This window comes from Eptatretus burgeri, chromosome 12 (genome assembly GCF_056783735.1).
Source record: "Eptatretus burgeri isolate ZD-2024b chromosome 12, Ebu_testis_v1, whole genome shotgun sequence".
NCBI lineage: Eukaryota > Metazoa > Chordata > Myxini > Myxiniformes > Myxinidae > Eptatretus > Eptatretus burgeri.
This window is the reverse complement of record NC_140972.1, coordinates 50,326,586-50,353,894: the sequence shown is the minus strand read 5'-3', so window position 1 is coordinate 50,353,894 and position 27,309 is coordinate 50,326,586. Positions and strand designations below refer to the sequence as shown.

The 27,309-nt window shown below is 44.2% G+C and overlaps 1 long non-coding RNA gene across 1 annotated transcript; it reads right to left on the bottom strand.

The window, feature by feature from the left end:
* Positions 1-17,476: 17,476 nt before the first annotated feature.
* On the bottom strand, positions 17,477-26,814 carry LOC147015588 (uncharacterized). Its single transcript, XR_015050120.1, has 2 exons — positions 26,552-26,814; positions 17,477-18,062 (listed from the first exon to the last, which is right to left on the bottom strand). It is a non-coding gene; the product is annotated as an uncharacterized LOC147015588 (long non-coding RNA).
* Between the last annotated feature and the right edge of the window lie 495 nt (positions 26,815-27,309).

Here is a 27,309-nt window from a genome sequence, read left to right as displayed (position 1 = left end):
TATATATATATATATATATATATATATATATTCAATAAGAGACATTGAAGCAGCCTTTCTGAGCATCTCAATCTTTCAGGCATCTTGATCTACTGAACATCTTGATCTACCAAGCATTTTGATCGATCAAGACCTCCTTATCAAGAGTCCTTTGGCCAAGGTGGCACTCACATTTGTCTGGTTGGATCAGGAGAGCCACCAAGTGGAAGCTTACATGAGTATGTATGCGGTACGAGTTGCATGCATTGACTAAGGTGGAAAGGAGCCGTACTCGTGCTCTGCTATACATCTTATCTACTTTTCCTTCTCTCAACATTTCTCTAGTTGTGATTCTGAATGGTGCCAAGTCTTGTGTATAGATAATTAAGGAAAATTGGAGAAGGGGCTTATAATTGTCAAGGGAACAAGTTATTTTCTGTGTCTCTGTTCTCTTTGCTGTACATACATGCCATACAAATTTCCCCCCATTGTATAAGTGTTGCACCCTCACAAACACCCTGAATATGTGCTTTGCCATTTCTTGTGAATAAAACCATTATTGTATGTACATGCCACACTAACTCCCCCATGTTTCCCCTAAATAAATAAACCATGTTTTCTTCCAACTTGCTCTTGGTGTCTTAGAGTCCGCGCTCGTGATAGCCACGAAGTTTATCCCAACTGGTTTGCTCAGTTAAACAGCCAGCGTTGTGCTCTCAGTTCTGCTTGGCAGTAATCTGAGTGCATGAGGCTCGGATAGTTGGGCCACGTCACTCCCAAGTCTCTCTCTTTCGAGTGCAGCCTTGTGGCTGCTGGTTGCACCATTGGTTTGCTATTTTGTTTGCACGTGGCTATGCTATTGATGCAATGTCCCAATTACCAGTACACTTTAACACCAGGGGGTTGACTCAGCCTGCCATCCTTCTGAGGTCGGCAAAATGAGAACCAGTGTACTGGTAATGGGGCACTGCATCAGCAGCATCGCTGCGCCCCCAACCAATGATGCAACCAGCAGCCAAAAAGGCAGCACACGATGGGAACCAGTACACTGGTACTCATTTTGCCGACCACTCCCAGGTAAATGGTGTTAGATGGAGGAACACTGGGCGATTTGGCCGACTGATTGACTTTCATGGTTGGTTCACAGCTCGCCGAGCTGCAGACTTATCTATGGCACATCACCCTGCAGGACCGGAGGTTGGAAGGAGTTTGAGGAGTTCCCCTCATGGACAACCCAGAACCCTGGATCGGTAAAAATATATATGTCAAATTGGACCCCCTAACTTGACAATATTGTGACGTCCACGGTACTTAAACAGTCCCGCCAACGTAGAATGAGCCGAAACGATGGAGGCGGTTTATTTATTTATAACCCAAACATGGCGGTTCTAATCGCTCTACCGCAAACGGGATGAGGAAGGTGACACGAGTCACTTTTCACTGAGTTGATGATGTTTATTTGTTTTTATTATTACCAGAAATAACAAGACTCGGCAAGAAGAGGGATCCGGGGCGATTCGACGGGATGGTGTGGGATCGGGCGTGGGAAAAAAACACAGACAATTCCGATGAATATAGAGATCTCAAACCTTCTAAGGCACCAAGCACACACACACACACACACACACACACACAAAACGTAGCTATTTCTGGTGGTCAGGCTGGACCGTGGTGTGGACGCAACTGTCCCTGGATCGGCGTCGGTCGAGCTGGCCTTGCTCTCGTCGGGGGGGGGGGGGGCAGGAGAAACCGTGGTGCTGTCGACCTCCTGGTCTTGGCCCAAGTCCGCTCACAGCCGCCAGGGAACCAGTTCTGGCGCCAAGTTGCGAGCAGGAGAGGGAGGCAGGTCCGCCGCCGCCCGAACCCGTACTCCGAGTCAGCAGAACCCCAGAGCCAACCAAGGCAAGGCACGAGGCTTGGCAAGGCTCCCAGACACGATCAAGAGCACGATCGACTCAGCACAGCAACCAGGACGCTCTCTGCCGCCACAGCTTCCACACCAAAAAAAACACGATCTTTTGGTTGTAATCTTCTTCTTCTTCCTTTTCGACCCCGAACAGAACCTTTTTATCCTTCGTCCTCGTCACTCCCAATCGAGCCGTTTATTGGCCCACCGCCATCGCCTTCCGCCAAGCGTGATCACGGGGCGGAGCCATCCGCTGCACTGTCCTGTGACGTCACGGCCAGTCTTCAGAGAATACCAAAAGGGGTTTACGCAGACACACTTACCCTATCCCGTGTCCCTATCTAATTACGTGACATTTATCATTTCCCCCTTGAAGAAATGAACATTTACTAGACAACTTATCACCACTGAATTACTACTTATTACATCGAGATCCTGGTAAACTCGAACAGCATGGCATACCTAATTAAATATCCGAATTACCCTTTGAATGCATACCCCCCCCTCAAATGTAACACTGCCCCCTCCTCTGGTACCGCAGCTCCTGCAAGGTATATCACAGGCGCCACCGTACCAGCCTTAACACTTACTGACTCACACCTAATTAACCTAACGAAATAAAGTAGGAGGGGCAATGGGCAGCGAGTCGCAGCTAACTTACCTATCCCGCTTAATGTACTACCCCCTTATGGCCTTATCCTCGCCTAAACAATCATTCGTTTTTATTTTTTATTTTTTATTTTATCACATGAGAGCACTGAGCGAAGTTGCACTCCATCCTCCGGATCATCACTCTTGCCCAGCACTCTTCCAGTGATCTGGGGAGGGGAAACAAAAGGTTCCACAAAAACTCAACACTTATACTTTACATTCCTACTCTAAGCCTTAACGACACTATTCACAGGATATTTACACTTGACCGCCTCCCCCAGTGGATGCTAATAGACCCAGCGTTACCTGGGGAGCCAATTTTCAAATTTGCTTGCCCCAAAATTATGCGGACATCATGCCCTTGCTGCACCTGTCAAGTTGTGCGGGATCGGGTGGGACTCGCACATCTTCACAACACTCACACCATGGTCATCACATTTCTAGGTCATGGTCCTCATTTTAATCATGCAGGCTGAATCCCGTCATGGCCGTGGGGTGGGTTACCACAAGATGATGGGGGCATCTCAGGTGCAACCATGCCCACAGGTAAGCTTTAGTCCAACCCGGACGCTTCTCCGCCCCGCTCCCTTTGATTCCCTCCCCCCTGGTAGCCATCAGCTCTAATCCCGTACAACACACTGGAAGGGGTCTCACTGGCTTCTCTGGCCTTCCTGGGTCGCCAAGGTCCTACCCGCCTTGGTCGCCCAACCAGACCCTCTCCCAGTTGCCTCCAGACACTGTCACCATTAGCCACCAGGTGGTGAATCTCCTTGAAGGGGGTCGCAATTCACGCTCACCGTGAGCTTCAGCAATCCCTGTGGACAAGCACATCATCCCCACCCACAAAACCCACATGACTCCCCCACCCCATCGGCCTTACATGTGACACCTGCATTTCTAACACTTCACCGACCATGACCTTCCCTGTTACCACACCATGCCCAATAAAAAAACAATGTGTGCACCATACATTTCACTTCTTCACTTAAAACAACTCACACAGCACTTCTCACCCGATCCACGCACCAGCCATTGGACAGCTACTCGTGCCCGCTTTGTTTCCAATTACCCACTGTCTCGATTGTCACTCTAAAACCAAGGAGAACTTACAAACCCATGCCAATTTTCCCACAATTCATTTTTTTTTCACAAAAGGAGGGCACTTCGCCACAATCTCACCAGCCGTGCATGGCCCTATATGCTCAGCCCGATCTAGTCTCCCAGACCCCCGACTGTGATCTCCGGATCCGACCTATGAAAGGGCATCTCGGATAGACCTGGCGGTTCAGCAGGAGGATTCACCCTCTCCGAGTCTAAAAGTCTATTGGAGAGTCCCTCCATCGCCGGGTACCGGCAATATCGTTGCATGTGTCCTCTTCGCCCGCACCGGAAACAACTCCCCATAAAAGGCCCCCGTGAGTATCGGTGAAATGTCTCTTCCGGTTCCGGACCCCCTCGGCCATAATCGAATTGCTCTATTGGCTGGGCTGGACCCCGCCGCTTTGGCGCACCAACTACCGAATTACCCCTTATCAAACTTGACAGTTTCTGGCAAATTTCCTGAAACATTTGGGTAATGCCAATTTCTCCCAGCCCCCCTCCCTGATCCTGGATCTCCGCCTGTCGGATCGTCACCGATGGCCTCTCGGGCACCCGACCCGGCCGACTCCACGAGGCCAGCCTGGCTGCGCACTCAGCCGCTCGGTGAACGGTGGGTGGATCCTGTAGCTCCACTAGCGCTCGGACCTCAGGGTCCAGAAGAGCAGCTAAAATTTCTCTAGTGCCAGTCTATCCCACCCCTCCACTGTAAGGTCCCGATACGCGATCCTGACTGATTGGTAAATGTCCTGTGCCAGCTCCTGCACTGTCTCACCCGGCTTTAATCTGCGGTGCTGGAGCTGGGCCCGCACCAGATCACAGTTTGCCGCGAACCCAAACCGACGGCTCAACGCCTCGCAAATGTGGGAGCTGGTCAACATCCCCTCCGCGATCACGTTTAACACGTCTGCGACTGGTCCCCGCAACGTTGCAACCAAATTCCCTGTACGTTCCTGCTCATTCCACCCGTTTAGTCGGGAAATGCACTCAAATTGCGTCAGAAAAGCTTCAACGCTCCCTGACCCGTCGAAATTTACCAGGGGGATCACTTTTACGGTGGTCCGCTTCTCAGTTTCTCCCTTGTCCGAATCCAGCCCAGGGATCAAACACCCTTGTGGCTGCATATCCAATTTCGGAGCCCACTGTGGCCAAAGATGTTTTGTGGTGAGGGTCTCATGGGTCAATTTTGCCTCCTGTTCCAAACGTTGAATGGACCGATTCACCTCTTCCCGCAGGATCTTCTGGGCCCGCACAACCTCCTCCAAGGCTCCGTCGCGAGTTTGTAGCTGCTCCTCAACCAACCCGGACACTCTACTTACAAAAGACGGCTCTACCAGGCCTTTATCCAAGACTTCATCTTGGCTCATAATTTTATCTTGTTCGTCCAAACGAGCCTCCAATCCTTTTACCTCCTCCGCCAAATTCATCCCTTGCTTCCTCAGCTCTCCCCACTCTTCAACTTGCAGCTGCATACGAGCATCCACACAGGCACGATGACGTTACAGGCTTTCATCCACTTTATCAACCCGAATGTTCGTTGCATCAATTTTATCTACCAATTTTTTTCATATATTTTCCCCCTCCAATGTAATTTCTACCTTTGTTTCCTCCAATCTATCCTCAAATTTACTTTGTATTTCCCCCAATTTAACATCCACACACTCCTGCATCTCAGTTTTCATTTTCTCAGTTCTGGCGCCAAGTTGCGAGCAGGAGAGGGAGGCAGGTCCGCCCGCCGCCCGAACCCGTACTCCGAGTCAGCAGAACCCCAGAGCCAACCGAGGCGAGGCACGAGGCTCGGCAAGGCTCCCAGACACGATCAAGAGCACGATCGACTCAGCACAGCAACCAGGACGCTCTCTGCCGCCACAGCTTCCACACCAAAAAAACCACGATCTTTTGGTTGTAATCTTCTTCTTCTTCCTTTTCGACCCCGAACAGAACCTTTTTATCCTTCGTCCTCGTCACTCCCAATCGAGCCGTTTATTGGCCCACCGCCATCGCCTTCCGCCAATCGTGATCACGGGGCGGAGCCATCCGCTGCACTGTCCTGTGACGTCACGGCCAGTCTTCAGAGAATACCAAAAGGGGTTTACGCAGACACACTTACCCTATCCCATGTCCCTATCTAATTACGTGACATTTATCATTTCCCCCTTGAAGAAATGAACATTTACTAGACAACTTATCACCACTGAATTACTACTTATTACATCGAGATCCTGGTAAACTCGAACAGCATGGCATACCTAATTAAACATCCTAATTACCCTTTGAATGCATACCCCCCCCCCTCAAACGTAACAATATATATATCCAATTGGTATCTCCAGTCCAATCACAGCGCTTGCCGCATGATCAGCCAGCAAACAAGTGTGGCTGCCATTAAAACACATTGTCTCTGTCCTGCTGATCACCATTCAGAGGGTTTTGCAGCCAGGAATATTAAATTCAACCAAAGAATCACGCAGTCCCTATGACGTGACGCCAACGTCACATACATAAATCTATTTCTGACCATCGGCTTTACTCTGTCTGCAAAGGCTTGAGTAGCATATGGTTGCCTCCTATTTTGAATTAAATAATTCCTGGGTGCATTCTGGCTCCTTATTCCAATCTGGAATTTATTATTCCTGGATAGTTGGAATTTAAAATTCCTTCTGGCTATTGCAGCACTCTTATTGTCAGGTCAAGCCAGATCAGATCTGTGACTTGCTACAGGTATCATGTAAGCTTGTAATAACCTGGTGCATGGTCAGGTTGTTGGCGACTAAACCATCTCCCACACAAGGTTTCCTGGTGAGGAGGGTGTATGAATATGTACACCCAGCAGAATTACAAACAAAACGTGTCAAAGGGCAGAAGAGCTACTTGTCAGTCAATGGCTATCCATATCTGGTGCCCAACTGTGTCTGCAGATGTCCTCCTGCAGTTGGGTAACCTTTTCCTTGGAGGTTGGTGGTAGAATTTGCACTCTATCCACTGTAAAACACTTAATTCTGCAAAACATGCAAAAAACACGCAACCAAAACTGAACACCAACTCCATGGGAGTACTTCCTGTGCAGCTCCCCTTCGCAGAGCAACCCACCAGATGACATGGCTGGGGCAAAGCGTTCGGGACTCCCATTATTTGATGATCGGAGGAAAAGCACTGGGTAACCTTCCTATATCAGGTTGCGGTGGTGAGTGTCAGGGTGGTGTTGAGGTATTGTCCACTAAACGGCAGCCTCCTCAGGTTAACCTGAGGTGGTACCTTTTGTTAGGTGCCTGGAATGTACTCACTCGAAGAGAGGATGATCACCTGTCTCTGCTATCATCTGAGCTGCAGCGTTTGAACATCACCATTGCAGCATTCTCTGAAGTTCGGTGACTGGATTGTAATGAGATCATGGTGGGTGTTACACCTACTTCTGGTCTGCTCATGCTGATGGTTACCATGTCAAGGAGTTGCTGTAGCTGTGTACAATAATCTGAATCCCATGACAATTGAGGTAATGCCAGTCAACAAGCGTATTGTGAGACTGAGGATCCGTTACTCTTTGGGTGTCATTTCCCTGGTCTCTGTATATGCTCCGACTGAGGTGGGTGATCTTTGCTGTGCTCGAGTCTGTGGTTGTTCCGTGCCCCAGGTGAAATATCCATCGACTGGCACTGACAGGGATGGTTATGAGACATGTGTTGGTCCACTTAGGTCTGGAACTGTGAAGCAGAATAGCACGAAGTTCCTTGACATTGCAACCAGTCATGGACTTAGGGTGGCTGGTTCATGGTTTCAATGTCCATAGGTTCATCTTTGGACTTGGTGTTCCAACACTGGTAGTGTGGTAAAGGAGATTGACCAAATGCCAATTGATGGTTGCTGGGGGATGCTTTATAACTGCAGGCTCTACCAGAGTTCTCAATTTCTCAATACCGACAACAGTATTGTTGTAGCAACTCTGAAGATGCAGCTCAAATCCAGGAGATTGGTGCCATCCCAGCCTAGGCTGGATGTTGGCAAGCTCAAAGCAGCTGAGGAGTTTGCGAATGATCTGAGTAGGGATTTGGGGGTGTTTGGGTGTTTTGGGAAATCCTGAAGAGTTGTGGAGTGCATTCAAGATGACCTTCCTTAATGTTGCTGGTGGATGTCATGGAACCCACCATCAGGCGAAGAAGAACTTTGTCTCCCAAGGGACACTGGATACCATTGACCATAGGCGTAGGGCCAGGCTTACTGGAAGAGCTGAGCTGTTCAGGGAACTGAGGTGTAAAAGTGGACATTCTCTGAGGGTGGATAAGGAAGCCCATGGGTGAGGAATCTGTGAAGGCGGAGAGCATCACCTGTGGTCTAGTGATTCTTGTCCTGCTTACAGAGGAATTTGTGCATTGTGTTCCTCCAAGCCTGTCTTTCGGTGTACTGCAGTTAGAGTGGAGGGTGGTGAGCTCTTGACGGAGTGGCCGGAAGTGAAGGCCAGCTGGGCCGGTTACTTTGAGCAGCTCTACGAGGCTGACTCACCGGCTGTTGAGTTAGACGTCAGGGGTATTACCTTCCATATTGCGGATCCTCTAATCAACTGTGAACCACCTTCGTTTGTGGAAACAGGCTGCAGTGAACTATTTGAAAGGGGTAAAGCTCCTGGGTTCTGTGACATCCATGCTGAACCTCTCAAGGCTGGTGGAAATCCTGTACTCATGTCATGGCATGCAGCTCCGTGCTCTGTTTGGAACACAGGCATCATCCCAACTGACTGGAAGAGGGGCCTTGTTGTCCCTCTCTGGAAAGGGAAGGGTGATCGCCAAGACTGCAACAGCTACCGAGGGGTGACGCTGCTCTCAGCGTCCGGCAAGGTCTTTGCTTGGATAATTGTTGACAGCGTTCCCCACCATCTGCTTGAGCACCAACGTCCAGAGCAGTCAGGCTTTACATCGAAGAGGTCAACGATTGACCATATCCTTTCTCTTTGGGTCCTGCTTGCAGCCTGTGTTGATCTCTGCAAAGTGTTTGATTCAGTGAATCGGGATGCCCTCAATGCCTGGTTTTGGCTTAATGGTTTGGGGTGGTGGGCTTGGGATCCTGGGATCCTGATTTCAAATCCTGCTACCGTTGAATTAATACCAAGGAGGATTGACTCAGCCTGTCATCCTTCCAAAGTTGGCAAAATGAGTACCAGCATGCTGGGATGATTGAGCCATTCAAGTATCCTGTGTCAGAGTGCTGACCTGTCCAGGATTGCGCCCAATAGCCTCGGAGACTGTTTTGGCAGCAAGTGCAAACTATGGTCCCAATAGAATGGAATGGATGCCCTCTGCAGGATTCTCCATCTTCATGGGGTGTCATGAAAACTGATGAATTTGATTTCTGAACTATATTCTGGTACTGAGACTGTTGTGAGGTGTGGTGGTTCCATCTCTTACATATTTCCAGTTGTTACTGGAGTCCATCAGGGGTGTGTACTGCCCCCCACACCTTTCAGTGATTGTATGGACTGGATTCTGGGAGGGATGTCGGAGAGATAAAGCTGTGGTGCATCATTTGGGAATGTCAGAAAATCTGACCACGATTTCGGAGATAATGCAGTCATCTTTGCAGAGACACTGGATATCCTTATGGGGGCTCACTTGGCACTGAATGGGGTGTCCGAGCTGCCGGGATTACGGGTTTCCTTGGTCAAAACTAAGATCCAAACTTTCAATGACATATTCGATGCTGCTATCTTGTCTGTTGCTGTTTGTGATGAGGATGTTGAGGTCACAGAGAGTATCCAGATCCGGATTCGTATCTTTACCAAAATCGAATAAATTCTTCCTTGTCAGACACCCAACGTTTCCACCAAGTTTCATCTGAAACAGTCCAAAACTTTTTGAGATATCATGCTCTCTATAATTTTTGGCCCTATCTCTCAATGGCGAAGAATCACTTAAAAAATTAAATTAGTTGGATGTGGATCCGGATCTTAACCAAAATCTAATCAGTTTGGCCTTGTCACACATCCAACCCGCCCACCAAATTTCATCCAGATCCGTCTACCACTTTTGGAGATATCCTGCACACAGACAGACAGACAGACAGAGAGCAGTGAAAACGTAACCTCCTTCACCTTCGGTGGCAGAGGTAATAAATAGAAATAATATATTTTGCAAGTTAACTTGTTTCAGTTACCTAGTCCATTGGACCTGTATTTTGAGAAGTCGTCTCGATTTTTATCCATGAACCCTTGGGTTAATAATTGTACAGTATTGACTATTCCTCAAATATAATATTGTTATATGGTTGCGGAATCTACTACGAGGGGGAGTGCCTCAGTTCCTCCTTGATTACTGGACCTGAGGCCACTGAGCACAGATAACTGCTCTTCGGTGATTGCTAATCAACCGTAAGCGCCAATTAGTTGACCATGTGGCCCAGGGTCCTCCATCCAAATAACATTTTACCTGGGGGTCACGTGGTTTTCTCACGGGGGGGGTGGGGGGGAGAAGGAGGGGGTAGGGGTGGGGTGGGAGCTATTATTCACATATTCAGATCTTAATGGGATGCAGCTGAGCAAAACTGCCCCTGCACACCAGATTGAGACTGTAGCAAATTAGTTGGGGAATTCATGCCGAAAGAAAGACACATCAAGCGTTTCGGAAAGCATAATTCAACAAGCGTTGGATTTATTTATACGAAGAGAGGGCCATGAGGAGCATATGGTGAGTTTCAAAGCAATCAAAAATGTACAAGGGATTTTGATTAAGCACAGGGACAGAGAGCAGAACTTTCCAGTGTCTATCCAGCTTCGACTCTTACTTATTTAAACGCGTTACAAGGGTGCCCATCAGAATCATCCACTGAAGGGTAGATGGAGGAAGAGAGAGAGATAGAGCAGTGTGAGGTTGTTGTGACCTCTTTCAATTACCCTGCATGCACATGCTGATCCAAAAGTGGAGGGGTGGGGAGGATGGGAAGGCAGGGCCGGGTGTGTCGGTGCCATGTGTTTGTGGCATGCTCAGTTGTGGAGCCACTGCGCTGGGGGACCGCACGCTGCATTTGTCCTTGATCCCCTCTGGTCTTGCTGGCAACCAAGAAACTCGCCCTGATGCTTTGCCAACAGCTCGTGGTTCGATGACGGGGGTGCCCTCGAAGCTTACATGACTCTTGCTCAATGAACAGGCAGCTTGGCCTAGATCGTGGCTCAGCACTGGAGCAGCTGAGCTATTTAGGCAGCTGTTCTGAAAGGCAGCGATGCTCTCCCATTGACAATGACTCTTCATCATGAGACTGAGCTGTCTTTTATAGCTCATGCAGTGAGGCAGAGCAACCATCACCGAACATTCGCTTGCCCACTCTTGGTCCTCCCCTGCCACAGTGTGACATCACGGGGGCAGCTGTTGCACTGTACATCGACCATGCAGCATGATGACGGCGCTGAACAGTCTTGATTACCATACCGATGTTGGCTCTGAATGTCAGTGCAACCTTGGTGAGCAAGGGAGAACAGAAGGGAGAGAAGGACTTGGAGGATTGAACCAGGTGGAAGTGATGAAGGGTTTATTTGAACTGTGGTGAGGTTTGAACTGTACAGTGTGAAGGCGTTACAGGGAATTGTCATATGGAGTTTGCAAGGCAGGGGGAAGATGTTATGGGGAGTTAGAGATTCGGGGTGCGGAGCAAAGCGCGGCTGGTGCACAGAAATATGGTACGGAAGACAGATGGAGTATGGATTGCAAGATAGAGAGTTTGACGAAGGGGAAACACCAAACTAAACCCACACAATGCATATTAGCTTTGTCGCACATTAGAGAGAAGGGAAGGACTATCTGAAATGAGTAATAATGAAATAACTATCTTGGAAACTGCGATATGTTCGGTGCCATTGCCTTGGGGAAAGATGGTTTTGCAGAACCGTCACAATAAAAGGTTTGTTGTAAATGATGTTAATTTCACAACATCCATTCTACAGTAATAAATGTCAATGTGTGTATGTTATTGTCTCCATAACTCCAAGACCATGAAACCTAGCAGCTTGAAACTTTGCATGCAGACTAAGGAAACTCCAAAGAAGTGCAAGGGTACAAATTGGGTGTTTGGGTTAATTAAAACACCCCTTTTGAAGATAATAAATGGCCTTATTTAATGATATCCTTTATCAGGCGAATCCTCAGTCACTGCTCTCTATAGGGTCTTAAGGCGTATCTTGGGTTACCTCACTCTGGTCATAAGCCGCCATGTTTTTTTTTTGGCCTGCTCAACCATGATCTGATTTGGAACAGACCACAACGATTTTTGAATGATAAAGTTTGTTTTTTCACTTTCCTCACTCATATCCAATCCCTGTTCATCATACCTATGAATTGCTGGATACATTGCAATGTTTATAAATGCCCGGAGAGGCCAGCGTTCATGGCTTTATTTCATTTCTGCACATGCCATAACCTCGGGAATCTCTTAAACTAAGCCAAATTACAAAATCTAAGATCCAAAATTGAACTTAACAGCAGTTCCGGCGCTAAAAAAAGAAGTGCTCATTTGTCCAATTCGGACATTCCTTTGGCATTTACGGGTTCATGGGTTTAAGGCCCAGTCACACCTTGACGTTTTAGCCAGCGATGGCAACGTATTAAAATGTATGTAAAATGCTGGCTTACGTTGAACTTTTGATGTTTTTTTTTTAAAAGATTCGGACGTATTCATAGCGACTTGGTCTTATGTATAACGCATTAGTAACGGACACAGACGTTTTGTTGTGTTATCGATAACTTATACCAACGAATGCTGAACTTGTTGTCGGCCTACACAACCTATGCCCAACGATAGTCTAACTTAGGCATAGCGCGTTGCACGCATCGCCGACGATGTCGTGACGTAGCCTATTAAAAGGCTGACGCACAACGATTCGAGTCATAACTGCCGTAGAAATGGAAGTGTCAACATCGCAGTCACACCTTGGCAATCTTGCCAGCGTATGCCGACCTAAGAAAAATGTGTCTAAAACGTTGGGGCACATCAAATACGGTATGAGTAAGTTTGGTATACGTGAGTAGAACGCTAAAGTACGCTATCATACGTCGTAATAAGTAGAGTACGTCAAGAAATTTTAAACATGTTCAAAATTTTACGACATACTTGGCGTACGACACACATTCCGCATGCGATGGGGATAAGTTGTACACACGATATGCGGACGCTTACACACGTCCACAAAGGCTACTTATAAGCTACTCATAAGTCGAAACATGTCGCGGTAATGTCTTTTTTACGCGAAACTTATTTCTAACTTATGTTTGACGTGCTTTGAACCAATTCTTTACGTAGTCCCAACACACATTGACGTATGTAGACGTATTCCAATGACGTCTTCCGGTCGACAAAAAAAAAAAAATGAACGTGTTTCTAGCTTACAACTGCCATATAAAGACGTGTTCCCAGCGGTTTTGGGAATTGGTATATAAAATGGTGTTCATGAAAGGGGAACCCAACAGTGTTTTCGAGTCCTTTTTGAGTCGCTGTCCATGTCAGCAGTAACAGTATCAGTATCAGTATTAGTATTAGTAGTAGTTTATTCATGTTGGCAGTAGTGGGGGAGGGTGTAGGTTATGATGGATCGTCCTTGCGTCCGCGTGTCCACGGGTAGGAGACATCTTTTCACCATTGTTCGAAGTTCTTCGTGGCTAATTTTTTATGGGGCTTTTTCAACAATGAGCTATGGCTTGTTTTTACGATTTAGGTCTATTCATAACGGGTTGGACAAATGCACAATGAACTAATAATGTGCATCGAGCGCTTCGATAACTTATAGATGCGGTATACCAACGAATAATTATCGTGTAGCCGGCGTTCACAAACTATGCCCAATGATAGCCTAACTTATCCATATCGTGCGGCAGTTTATCTTTGCCGGTGACGTGGGGTTTGCTATTCATAGGCTGCCACTCAACGATTTAAATGGCTGCATCTCCACTATTGAAAGTAGACGCTAGCGCTCAACAATTGGATTTTTTTTTTACACTCAACGACTTTTAAACGGTACCACTCAGCTATTTTCATTGTTTACAATGAACGATTTAAATTGCTGTCACTCGCCTTTGTTTTTTGACGCTGGCGCTCGGAAATTTTAATCGTTTCTATTGAACGTGCTAAATCGCTCAAACTCCACTATTGAAAGTAGACGCTGCAAATGGACAATTGGAATCATAGCCAAGCTAGACATCGAAGTGTGAACATCCTCGTCATGCCGAAGAAAAGTTTGAAGAATGCTGCAAATAAGTGTCATGGCCGTGGCCGTGGACGCTGACGCAAGGACGATCCATTATACCGACGTCTTTCAGCCTATGAGTAACTTAAAAGTAACGTCTGTCGACGTGTGGCAACGATCGCGTAACGTGCCAACAACACGTTAATCATAGGTTAGAAATAAGTTTCGGGTATGCTAAACATTACCTCGGCGTGTCTCAACTTATGATTAACTTACAAGTAGCATGTGTTAACGTCTGTCAACGATCGCAGACCGTGCATACAACTTGTGGCCAGCATAGTGGAACATGTGAGTCATACGCCGGCATACGTCGTGAAATTTCAAGCATGCAAAAATTTAAGGACAACCGAAAAGTACAACGTTTAATGCCAGCGTACAACGACTTATGGCAGTGTTTTTCAGCGTGCTCTCAATGTTATCAAAACTTACCCATAACGTATTCAATGTGTGCCAGCGTTTTAGAAAAAAAATTCAAAAATCGGCATACGTTGGCTTAAACGTCAAGGTGTGACCGGGCCTTTATCGATGGCAATTGGTCATCGCTTGCCAAGCCAGGCATTTCATTGGAGTGTTTGCTTGAATGCTTAAGCCACTTACCGAGCGCTTTACAGTCCAGCAGTACAGTTCGCGTCCCTATCGGTATGTACAGTTGACAGTTATGACAAGGTAGACGTACATATACAGTGCACATGGATGTGGTGCATATGGGTAGATTTGGATCTGTAGGGACTCTCCGCATGTGTGTGTGTGTGTGGACATGCCAAGCCTGTAAATGGGCGCCATGGTGGCAAAGTTTCGTCCCGTATCTCATGGAGGTTTTATCAGGTTTTCCTTTGTTCTCGTGACTGTTGATAAAGCAATTGGTTATCGGGTGGTGTGCTTTACTTGGGTTATATGCAGTGGTTTACATAATTGGTATGCAGGGAGTCATGCGCGGTAAAAAAAAAAACTAAATGCATACTACAACAACAGAGGATTTTGATGGAAGGATTTCTCATCCATTGTAGACAACATTCTTCCATAACAATTCTGATCTACTGAGATTTCAAAATTTAGGTGAACAAAATTAAGTTTATAAATTATAAGCTATATTGTAATTTTATGACTGTTAAGATTAAAAAAAATAGATCAATGGTGAACATGCTAGCAAAGATGAAGAAGAGGAGGCTTAGGAGCATCCAGAATGAAATAATGAGAGGTTTGCGAATGTCTCATCTGGAGCGGATGTTCTGAGAGACCGCTCACAGAGGATCAAGATGCATGCAAAGCTGGAAGATGGATTATAAATCGGAGTGGCGATTGGAAAAGCAGACTAGCACACTTGAAGCCGCCACAAATTTTTTTTGTCAGTACCAAACCCTTTCTGCTGGTACTCATTAGAGAACCTAATTCAAGAAATTGTGTGAATCCCTGGTGAAATGTTTCCCTTTGTGAGTTTCAAGGCAAATATATATTTCATACCACCCGATTTCCGAGCCGTTTGCTGAATTAAAGTGTTTTCTAAATTACCGAGCCAAATGGGTGGGATTTTACCGATTACCGAGGGGGAGAGGGGGGAATCACGCCTGCTTGAGATGACATTCTGGAGGCCTCGTCCCAGCCGCAGACCATGAGAATGGCACTGCACCCCCCCCCCCCGATCCTTTCTCCCTCTCTTTGGATTTGCCCGCAAACTTCACAACCCAGAAGACCAGATAAATTCCTGCAACACCATGAAGTAGCATGTATGTTGTCTCAGGTTGGCCTAGATGATACTCGACAAGGAGCAAACGTTTCTGTTTTCTCTCTCCCTCAGTTCTACTTGACACCTTGTGCACCGAGCAACTCTCTTCCAGCGCAGTCTCTTCAACACAGACGGCGCCTCCAACAAGCAACCCCACGGGGAATTGCACAGCTCCTCCAAGATCCCTCGCAGGCTTAGTCACCCATCACAAATACCTAATCCACGCTATCCTCTCTCAAAACTGCACTCTTAACTTCCTCTCCTTCCTCTTCGCATTTCATTTTTATGAGCACCCACAAAAGTTTTCACTCATGGAAATTATGGAGAGTCCTCAAATGAGGGGAAGGTCGATAAGGAAGGTCTTTGACCAGAAGAGTAAAATAAAATTGTAAGACAATAAATAAATAAATAAAGGGAGCTATTCTGGTCCAATGGCTGACCCGGCGTTTCACATGAGATACACCTTAACCATCACAGCCTCCCATCGTCACCAAGCGATGAGCCCCTCAAGCGCAACAACAGACGCTCTCACCATTACACCACCAAATCTGGTCAACGATGGCGACCGATTCTTCTCAAAACAACTACAATTGTTGCATAGTTTAAAAAGCATCCTTTTGTCAAAGGAAACATGATACAAATAGATTTTTACTTCTGAAAATTGACACAATTACCCCCCATCTGAACGTATCTAGACTTCTTGAAGGAACAGACATTTTGTAAATGATCATCTTTTGTGAGGAATCTCCAATGGACCAATCCTTGTCTATTATGAACAGTAAAGATTGGTTTCCATAATGAAGAGAAATAATCTATTCAACGCTTTGCTAGTTGGTTAGGGAGCAGACGAGCCATTGATTGGGACGTTCGTAGTTCGTTTGCAACCGTGCCATCCAAGTAGGCCCCGTGCGGACGCTTTGCTTGAGGAAGTCAAAGCGGAGATTGAGTGAGCTGTGTGTTCCTTTGTGCACAGTGGCGACAACATGATTTGTTGTCACGCAATCTGCTTTCAGATTCCAAGCAGCCGAAAAAGGGCTGTGGCAATTATTTTTTTTTTTCCTGAGCATGCATCTTTACAACCGGCTGTAGCACTGTGCTTTTGCATTTTCATGCTGGGAACGAATTGCCATTAAATGCTAGATGCTTTTTTACTGGTGCAGAATCATTACCTATCCTCGAAAATTGGCCATAATTTCTTCAGCTGCCTGACAAACTGCCTGCCTTGTCAGCTGCGCCGATGTTGTTTCGAGTGAACCATGCGTTCAACACGCAGACCCCCTCATCGCCTGGAATACTGCTTTACTCGGATTCAATTTTAAATTCAGCCCGCGCTGCTAGTTACATCATGACTGAGGTATGGCCGTGCAAGTGATGTAGTGCCCTGCACATTCGGGCAGGAAATTGCAATTTGTTAAGGGTGCCGGCAATAGCTCTTCTCTTCTTCGCGAAAGACACCATGGAATCTTAACTAATACCGGCAGACAGGACACCGAGCTTAACGTCAATCCGATAGATGGTGCGCACATTGATGCCTCAACCTGTCTGTGAAACACCAGGATGACAGTTTACAGCTAGGTTGGGATTGGAACCCAGGCGAGACAGCTCAGAAGCGAGTGCACATACAGTACCTTGAGGCCATCCTGCCAGACACAAACAACATTATAGGTAGAAAGAACATATGCAAAGGTACCTATTTTTTTCGAATTATTTTAATCTTTATTGTTGTTTTTCTGGCAAACTCCTATCATTATCTCTTACAATAATCACAAGTAAGCAGGATGGTTGTGCTTAAAACTGTCGTGCTTAAGAGGTTGTATAATTATGTATGAACCATAAATCAGAACGTATAAAATTGTGGGAGTCAAAAACTGTGTAATTAGTCTTAAAACCACAGGAAAACCATGTGTCATGTACAAATCAGTGTAATTGCTTTAATGAATATTCAGCAGGTTCCACATTTATATCATGCAGTCAGTGAAACACTCGATCTGTTTGATGTTAAAGATCAAACCATGTACTCGTAATCCAAATACATAGTACTCATAAAATTGACCACCACTCCCACCCCACCAATTATATTTTTAAAGGATGACATTACTGACAATTTTAATATCACATTATTCTACATGCCGCTGTTCTTGTCATTGCACTTCATCACGATGAACCGGGTGGGAATTTATTTATTTGTTTGTCACCTTGTACAAACAAAACATGAAGATATGATGCAAATGTTGTAACAATTTTCATACATGTTATAAACCCTCAGCCTAAGAATTTTTTTTGCCTTTCATTCCAAATGGTTCAGTTAACCCTGGAATTGTTCCCACGACACCGACGGTGACACTCTTGCTTCCTCCGTCACTCACTCGTTCATCCTTGTTGAGGAAGTGCAGAAAAAAAATCCTGTACAGTGTGGCTTGACAAGATGATGAGCCCTCCATCTTGGTGATCCAACAAGTTCCCGTACAAGTGACCCGACCATCCATCTTGGCCTGATTTGGCGGGCCCACACGGACGGGGTCACAAACGGCTGGAGGCTCAATTGCCCGTTTTACAGCAATCTTAGCGCAGCCGACCGTAAAACGACTCTCTTTGTGCATCAAGCAACAAATAACTTGGTCAATGATTAGCTTTCACTTGCTCTTAATTATGAACTCATCTGCCATAGCTTGTACTGATTATATATTTGTGGGAGTTCTATTACATGGCTACAACCTCTGGCACAAATGAACAAATGGCTCTGGAGAAAAGGTTCTGCACAATATTTTGGTATTTATTGACCATTGCTAACACTTAGCCACAAAAGACAGATGGGTGGTATCAAATGGCTACATAATAATAATGGAAGCTTTGCTGTTCCTTGTATTGCATCATTTCTAAATTTTGACCACAAAAGACTGGTAGGTGTGTATCAAATGGACACATTATGCAGGTTTTACAGACCACTGTACTGCAATTGTTGCATCTCATTTCATCTATTTATACATGTGTGATTCCTATATAACTCAAAAACCATAAAACCTAGCAGCCTGAAACTTTGCATGCATACAAAGGGAACTCCAAGAAAGTACATGAGTGAAAATTGGGTGTTTGGGTTAATTAAAACACCCCTTTTTAAGACAATTTAATGGCCTTATTTAATTTATCCTTTATCAGGCACACCCAAGGACCCCTCGCTCTCGATGGGGTCATAAGGCACATCCCTGGGGTATTAATTCGCCATTTTGTTTGGCCTGCTCAACAATACCTTGAGTTGGAACAGTCCGCAATGGTTTATTCACGATAAAGCACTCAAAATGTTTTTTTTATACTTTTCACTTTCCTCACTCAAATCATTCATTGTCTCATCTGTATACCTACAAACCACTGTATACATCGCTTTGTAAGTCTTATAGTTTTCAAATTAGGAGCTTGGAGCGATCTCATGCATTTAACATTTGATGCAATTTTGCATGATCTACTTTTACGGATAAATTAAAGTATATACTCGAAATATAATTTGAGTTTTGAGGATCGGATCACGTGGACTAAATAACTCGAAATCTGGAGTGAAATCCGAAAATGTTAAGAAATCGGGGATGTTTAGTTTTTTACAGGTGTGTGTTATTACCGGTCAGCCTGCTATCGCTTGCCAAGCCAGCCATTTCTTATCAACCATTTCATTGGAGTGCTTGCTTGAATGTTTAAGCCACTTGCTGAGCACCCTGCAGTCAATCGTCGTACAGTTCATGTCCCGATCAGGATGTGCAGTCGGCATTTGCTACAAGGTGGAGGTACTTATACAGCAAACATGGACGTGGCACCATACAATGCAAGTTGGAGGTAACGGAAAATGTTGGTGGGAATCGAAAGTGAGTTTTTTTTAATTTTATTTATTTTTACCAAACCTGGTAAAAACGCTATTTGAGAGGTTGTTAGTGACACAAAATACACCAGAATACTGAGATAGTCGTTTATTGACGAGGTGGTCTTGCAGCTGTTCAGAACTCATCTCAAATGTTTACTTACCGTAAGTCAAAGTATAGACTCATCGTGGCTCCCCATCTGCCCTTCTCATCAACGATACGCGCCTGTTGTTGGCTTAATGGTTAAGGTGGCTGGTTTAAGATCTTGGGGTCTTGACTTTGAACCCCTATCTTTCCATTGAAATAACACGAGGTGGGTTGATTCAGCCTGTCATCCTGAGGTCGGCAAAATGAGCACCAGATTACTGGTAATGCGGCACTGCATCAGCGGCACAACTGCCTTTCTAGAAAAATTATGCAGACGGCAGACACAGGCTGCATACGAAACAACAACAATATAAACGATATCTCCTGCCACAAATTACCATTCCAAATTCAAACCGTAATTAAAAGGGCATTCGGTAGAGTGCATACCTCTGCCCTGTAATGCCTGATCCACGAGAACATATCTGGCCCAACACATTTTTGAAATATCGTGCTCTGTATCGTTTTTGAACCTTATCTCTCAATGGTGAAGAATCACTTTAAAAATTCTAGTAGTCTGATCCGGATCCAGATCTTCACCAAAATCTAATCAGTTTGTCCTTGTCACACACCGAACCTGTCCACAAAATTTTCATCTGGATCCGTCCACAACTTTTTGAGTTATCTTGTACACAAACAAACAAACAGACGGAAAGGGGTGAAAACATACCCTCCTTTACCTTCGGTGGTGGAGATCATAAACATTAAAGAAATGGGATGCTGCACTGTGCTAAAGCCTGTAGCTCTGTAGGTTTTCATCAGAACATGGTATCATGTATCCTATTTCATTATTTTTTATTACAGTTTCAATTTGGTATTTTGTGGACACCTTGTATGGATGAAAACAATTTGAATCAAATCAAATCCTGCCATTTAAAATACTCGACAGGACTGATAAATATCACCAAGAAGTGGAAGAGTGAATTGGAAAGCACAGATCAATTGATTCGTGGTGATGGCAATGTGATCCACATGATCGGAAGTGACGTGATACCTCGGGTGGAATTCTGGAGGATGTCAACGTGGCCTTCGGTGAGGGAAAGCACATGACGTCACACAGCCAATAGACTAGACACGAGAGTGAGACCTTGCATATCGAATACAGGTCACGACAGGTTTATCAGTCTGTGTGTCAATCTTTGCGAGTGGAATAGAAGTGAAACAAGCCGGTAGGCGACATGGCTGCTCGCTCTCGATGGAAAGCTGGCCGACGCGACTAGCCGATATTCATGTACATGCTATCAATCAATTTTGCACAATAAATATGATTATCACAGCCCTCTTAGTTTGCGCCCAGAAACCCGCCTTGTGAAATTTCAGGCATGTTTCCAAAGAGACTCTAACAAATGGCAGCCCTGGTAATTCCATTTATCTATTCGCTAAAGATTTTATTTTTTTATATGATGCTGTAAGACATTCTCCTTGGGCACAAAAAAACAGGTCCCTCAGAGGTCCAGTTCCGGAGGTATTGATTTTTTTGTACAGTCCACAATAAGTGTACGATGTACGATAAAGTATTTTAGCTGTTTCTAAGCAACGGAGGTGTGCATAGCAACCATTCATTTTTGTGTACATGCTAGCCACATTGTACACATTTCACCCAAGTTTCATCAAAATCGGACTCTTTCTCTTAGAGATATTCGCAATTAACCGTTTCTGAAATGTTCGACATGTACTCGGCCAAAACCTATCTCCTCCTACAAATATTTTTTGTTAGGGCTGCAAATTGGCATGAAGGGAGCTAGATAGATTGCGCACAGAACTCTAAGCTTCGATTTTCGATTTATTTTTATTTGATTTTTTCTATTTTTTGACCACTTTAAAGGGCCGTTGCTAGGGCCCGGGGTCCCATATTCGAAAGCACACTATTCCCATAAATATTGGTCCTACCTACAAAATTTCATTGGAATTGGTTGAGTGGTTTAGCCCCGAGGCTTGACCAAAGTTTCGCGGACAGACAGACAGATGGAAATGTCCAGAATAAGGGTGCTCTAAGAGCAGCCAACATTGTGTTTTTAAAATTGATCATACTTTCTATCCAATACGGGTTTTGACCACATTAAAACGGGTTTGCGGGTTTTCAGAAAGAAGATGGGTCAAACCTGTGAAATCCGGGTCACTTGTCATCTATGTGGTACATATGGGTAGATTTGGATCTATAAAGGGACTCTCTGTGAATGTGTGTGCATGCCTGCATGCTTGGTTATGGGTGCCATGGTGGCAAAGTTTCATCCCGTATCTTATGGAGGTTTTAACTTTTAACGTCAGCAGCATAAGATTGATCACGTTTTCCTTTGTCCTTGTGACTGTTTCTAAAGCAATTGGTTATATTATATGACTCAGGTATGCTTTTCAAAGTTTATATGGTTTCTCTCTGTGAGATTCAAAGCAAAATATATTTGATAATACCCGATTTCTGAGCCGTTTGCCGTATTAAAAAGTTGTCTAAATTTCAGAGCCAAATTTTTTTCTTCCACCCGTCACATGCAGATGTTTATAAAGATTAATGTCTATTCACATCTTCATGAAACAATGCAATGTCTGTGACGTAATGCAATAATGCAACGTTGTTATTTTTAACTTGTGTATTGAAATTCCCCCATAACAACGTGACAGCTACTCAATGTTTTTGAGTTGTATACAGTACATACTATCCTCGGTAATCACACTGACTCCAACCTGCCGATTCCCGAAAAATTGTTCATCAGCCAAGCGCTAAAGTGTGTGTGTGTGTGTGTGTGTGTGTTTTATATATATGTATATAGTATAAATAAATATATATTGTATAAGATTGGGGCAGTTGGGATTACACATTTTTAAAGAGGAAGAAGGCGCTTCCAACCAAAAGTAAAAAACTACATTGACTCCGCTACTTTGAGCAAAAACAGCAAGAGCAGACCCGGTCTCAGGCAACATTTCACCGGCTTCGCAGCCGGCTTCATCAGGCACAATAGAATGTCTATTGTTCATTTGAATTTAAAATGGGATGAAAATAAATTCAATTGAAATCAAATGGAAGACCAAATCTGTACAGTCCTGCTTTGGAGTAATCAGAAGGAACCCAAACAAGCAACAAGCAAAGATGGTCATTAGGAGGAATCTGGATTGGTTTCGGGTTTCAGCTGCTACTCTACCCTAAAACTGATCCAGGCACAGCCAAGTGAGCCTTCTTCAAAAAAAAAAAAAATACATGTCAAAAAAATAAAAAAACAACCCAGATCAAAAAATCAAATAACTCTGAGTGCCAGACCATGCATGTGATCAAGTTCAAATTTAAAACATATATTCACCATCACGACTAGATCATAATGGTGAAGTTTCACGTCAATTGATTGAGTGGTTCCAGAGAAGACATTATTTAATCTTTTTCTTCAATCCAATTTGGCTGCCAAACCATGTGACCTATATATTCCTAACCCTTTCAACCCTGAGCTCCTTGGACTTTCGGCTCCCTCATCCTCAGCTCCCTGGAAGAAAATCCGGCCATTCGGGTATATAGAGGTTTGAATAGCTGCTGGTAAACCGTCCACTCAGGTGTATGAAAGTTTGAATAGTGGCTGGTAAAACGGCTGCCAGGGTTCACAGAGTTAACAAACTTGTACACCCATGGCTTCGGGAAGATTTGTGTGAGGTTTCCCCTCGATCTGTCCAGCCGTTCTGGAGAAGAAGATTTTTTTTATAGGTTTTTGGGTAAATCCAATATGGATGCCAAGCCATGTGACCTATGATATCATGTGTGAACCTTGTGTTCCTCATGGATAGGCAGTCATACCTGCAAAGTTTTGCCTCGGTTTGTTTAACCGTTTCAGAGAATATTTTTGAAGGTTAAAAAAAAAAAGGGATGCTGAATCATGTGACCAATGATGCCATCAATTTTTTTTTTCTGTGGACCATTTTATCCCTCGATGACCCTCAAAAAATTTCATACTGATCAGATGTAGCGTTCTACATATGCAATTATGACATAACGAAGTCATAAAAACGTGATGCCATAAAAAAAAATCACACTCATTCCTCATGATGAGTGCTTGCTATGTGCCAAGTTTCAATTTTTTCCTTGGTATGGTTTCAGAGATACAGAGGTCCAATGTTTTTCTGTTTTTCCAACATGGCTGCCATACCACATGATATATGACGCCATAAATAGCAATTAAACATTCTACATGAGTAGTCGCTCATCTGGTGAAAATTTTGTCTCAATCTGACAAGCAGTTGCGGAGAAAAACACTAAAGTTCTGTGCAGACAAACAAATGAACAATAAAATGACATCGTTCAGAGCACGAAACTTGTAAAATCCATTCAACAAATTTGACCTCAACAATAATTGATGTCACAATTCAATCACCAAATATGCAACTCTTCAAATTTCAAGTCAATCGGATGAAAATTGACAATTTGAAAATTTTGGCCTATGTTGACCTTTTGGCTGATGTTGACCTCAAAAATAATTGGTGGTTGAATTCAGTCACCTGGCATACAAATCCTCTTCAAATTTCTAGTCAATCGGATGAAAATTGAGGATTTTAGAAATCTGACAAATTTATTGACCTTCGGCCTATGTTGACCTTTTGGTCCATGTTGACCTCAAATAATAAGCTTCTTTCTTATGACAAACTCTACCATGTGGTGAAGTTTCGTGAAGATCGGTTGAAAATTGTGACCTGTAGGCGATTGACAAACAAACTGTAGCATCGATGGCTCGACTAACGTCGCGCTGTCGTGGCGGGAGGTTAAAGTCCCGCAATGTCCCGAGTGGCTCAAATCCTGGATTTCATATCCTCAAATGGAAACGTTAAGAAAGTACACCGGAAAATGTCACAGAATCGGGGTGGACAACATCCACAAATAAAAATATAAATAAATGAAAAAAATGCAGGTGAGTGACCCAAGACAATGGGGTTGTGTGCCAAAAAAAATCACATAACCATCGGAAAGCATCCGTAAATGAAAATATAAATAAACAAGTGGTGCCAGGCACAACAAATCCTGCCCATTTAAGGCATAAAGTTATTTTGGGGATCAAATTTAAATTCGATACATCCTTAACCTGAATGTTGATTATAAAGAATAGAATAAGGAAAATTTTAGTCTTAGTTTGAAGTCAATTAAACCATTTTTGACGAAGTTATGACCATAAAATGATTTTGACCTTTCAAGGCCACGTAAGGTCTTGGTGTCAAATGGAAGCCAATAAAGGACTTTATAAAAGCCTTCCATAGTAAACACGCATATTCCTAATCTTTTTTGATTTATAATGGAAAATTTGAAATTTTGACTGATGACCATGACCCCCAAAACTTCGGACCCTACCGATCTTCACAAATATGCATTTTTCACTATAGGAATGGGTAGGTTTATAAGTGACAAATAGAATAAGGTTCACTATAAGCTTAGTTTGAAGTAAATCAGATCATTTTTGACGAAGTTATGAGCGAAAAACGATTTTGATCTTTTCGTGACCTTGACCTTTGATCCAATTGGACCTAAAAGTGAATGGGGTCGTCCAAGGTTCATTGCCCACCTGTGGATTAAATTTGATAGTGGTTGCTAAAGCCGTTTTGCCATAAAGTTGCTAACAAACAGACAAACAAACTGGACGATTACAATATCCCCCTCCCTCCCTCCGGGGGGCGGGATAATGAAGAAGAAAAAAAAAATCAAATGCAGGTGAGCGACCCGAGACAATGGGGAAACACGGTTTGTATGCTTACATAATGTGTAAACGCACCCCGCTAATATCAACATATATATATATATATATATATATATATATATATATATATATATATATATATATATATATATATATATATATATATATATATATATATATATATATATATATATATATATATATTTATTGTGAGTTCATCATTTGTGGAGGTTTTTTTGAAGGCCCCACGTACATTACTGTCTTTGAAAGTGTACAAGCAGAGCCCAAAATGAATGAGTTTCCCCACATACAGATATCTAATAAAATGCTGTATGAGAGGTGGTGGAGTCACGTGCATCACAGTGCGTGAAAGGCGAGGCGCAGGTGTCGTGGGATGGATTTGCGTTGAAGTGGCACCAAAGGGATCCAGGCCTTCTCTGGACACACAAAGCGGTAAGCTAATTACTGTGGCGGGGCCTATTCACAGACATTAAATACAAGGCCTTGGATGCAGCTGGGGTCCGCATACACTCTCTCAGCACCTCTTTGCACTAAAAGCGTGCTCGAGACACAGGGTGTGAAAATTTGATGGAATAAAAAGGTACGGCTGTCAATTTGTGCAGGCTGAGGACAAGTGTGCAAGTGTTAAACTGTGAGGAAACAGCATGATGTCAGCTCGAATATTTAGGTGCTTTAAATAATGGGTGAGGATACCTTGAATCACTAACAAAAATATCCAATGATTTATCAAGAACCAAATAAATCCCATAAAAAACATTATTTTTGTCCTGAGAGATTGCTCATTAGATATGACAGCCATTGGATGAGAATCTCCTTGTATCATAAAATAAATTTTTGTGCTGGATATCCTGCATATGCATATATATATATATATATATATATATATATATATATATATATATATATATATATATATATATATATATATATATATATATATATACACACACTGTAAATATGTGTTTACTCACTTTTCATAACCCTACAGGGTGTGAACCATGAGGTTCCCATTGGAGTGCAGGCTGTGTTTGCTGAGGAAAGCTCTATGGCTAATCTGTAATATCACCATTTATCACAAGGCAAGGGACAATTACAGTGGAAAAGCCTCAATAAGTGAGCAGTTTGAGATTGTCGTTCGAGAATCTCTGATACCGTCACTGTGCCATCTGTCAAGGCAGTTTTGTGCTGCACAAAGGCTTCTTGAAAGGCTAGGAAACGAAAACAAGGCAAGGTGTGGGAATCGTGACCATATTCATTAATTTCAACTTTAAACATGCAATGAGGAAAGAAAACTAACACTCAGGAAGATTTCTGTACCTTTGTTCTCTTGTCATTGTTGTTATTGTACACCACTCCTTCCCAGTTCCATATCCAGGCGATGCATTACGCCATCGCCGGGCGCCGAAGGAAGGGAGCACTCAGTTTTCACTCCGTTTTCTTGTTTGTTTGCTTGTTTGTCCGGGCAACATCGCAGCTATCCTTATGTATGCATTGTCGACGCTTGTATGAGAGTTAACGCACAGAAGGCACAACAAGGGAGGGGGGCAGGAGAGAAGAGGGACAGGAGAGGGAAGGACAAAACAGTGGGGAACAGAGACATTAGATCTATGGAAGGGAGAGGAATGGGGCAGGGTACACGGGGTAAACAAGATGGACACCACAGGGACTTTCAGGAAAGAAAACAGGGAATTTGAAGGAGTGGGTCTGGGGTGGATTAACAAGGGTAGAAAAGTTCGAGGTTTTTGATGGCGGAAGATAAGAGGTGGTGATGAACAGCTGTTTTGAAGACCGGGTGGGAAGAGTGGGATTGAAGAGAGGGTGGGAGTTCGTTCCAAAGGCGGGAAAAAAGTGAAATGAAAGAGTGAAGGTGAGCAGTGATTCGTGATTTTGGTAGTTTTACCAGAAGGAGGTTGCTGGTGGACCTTGAGCACCCTGTGTAAATATGGGGGGGGGGGTGGGTTTACATATAGCAGATGGAGCAAGGGGGCAAGACCAGAGAGGCGATTGTAGAAGACAGAAATACCACCGACCTGCCTGAGGTGATAGAATGAGAGGCCCAAAGACTCAGCCTCACC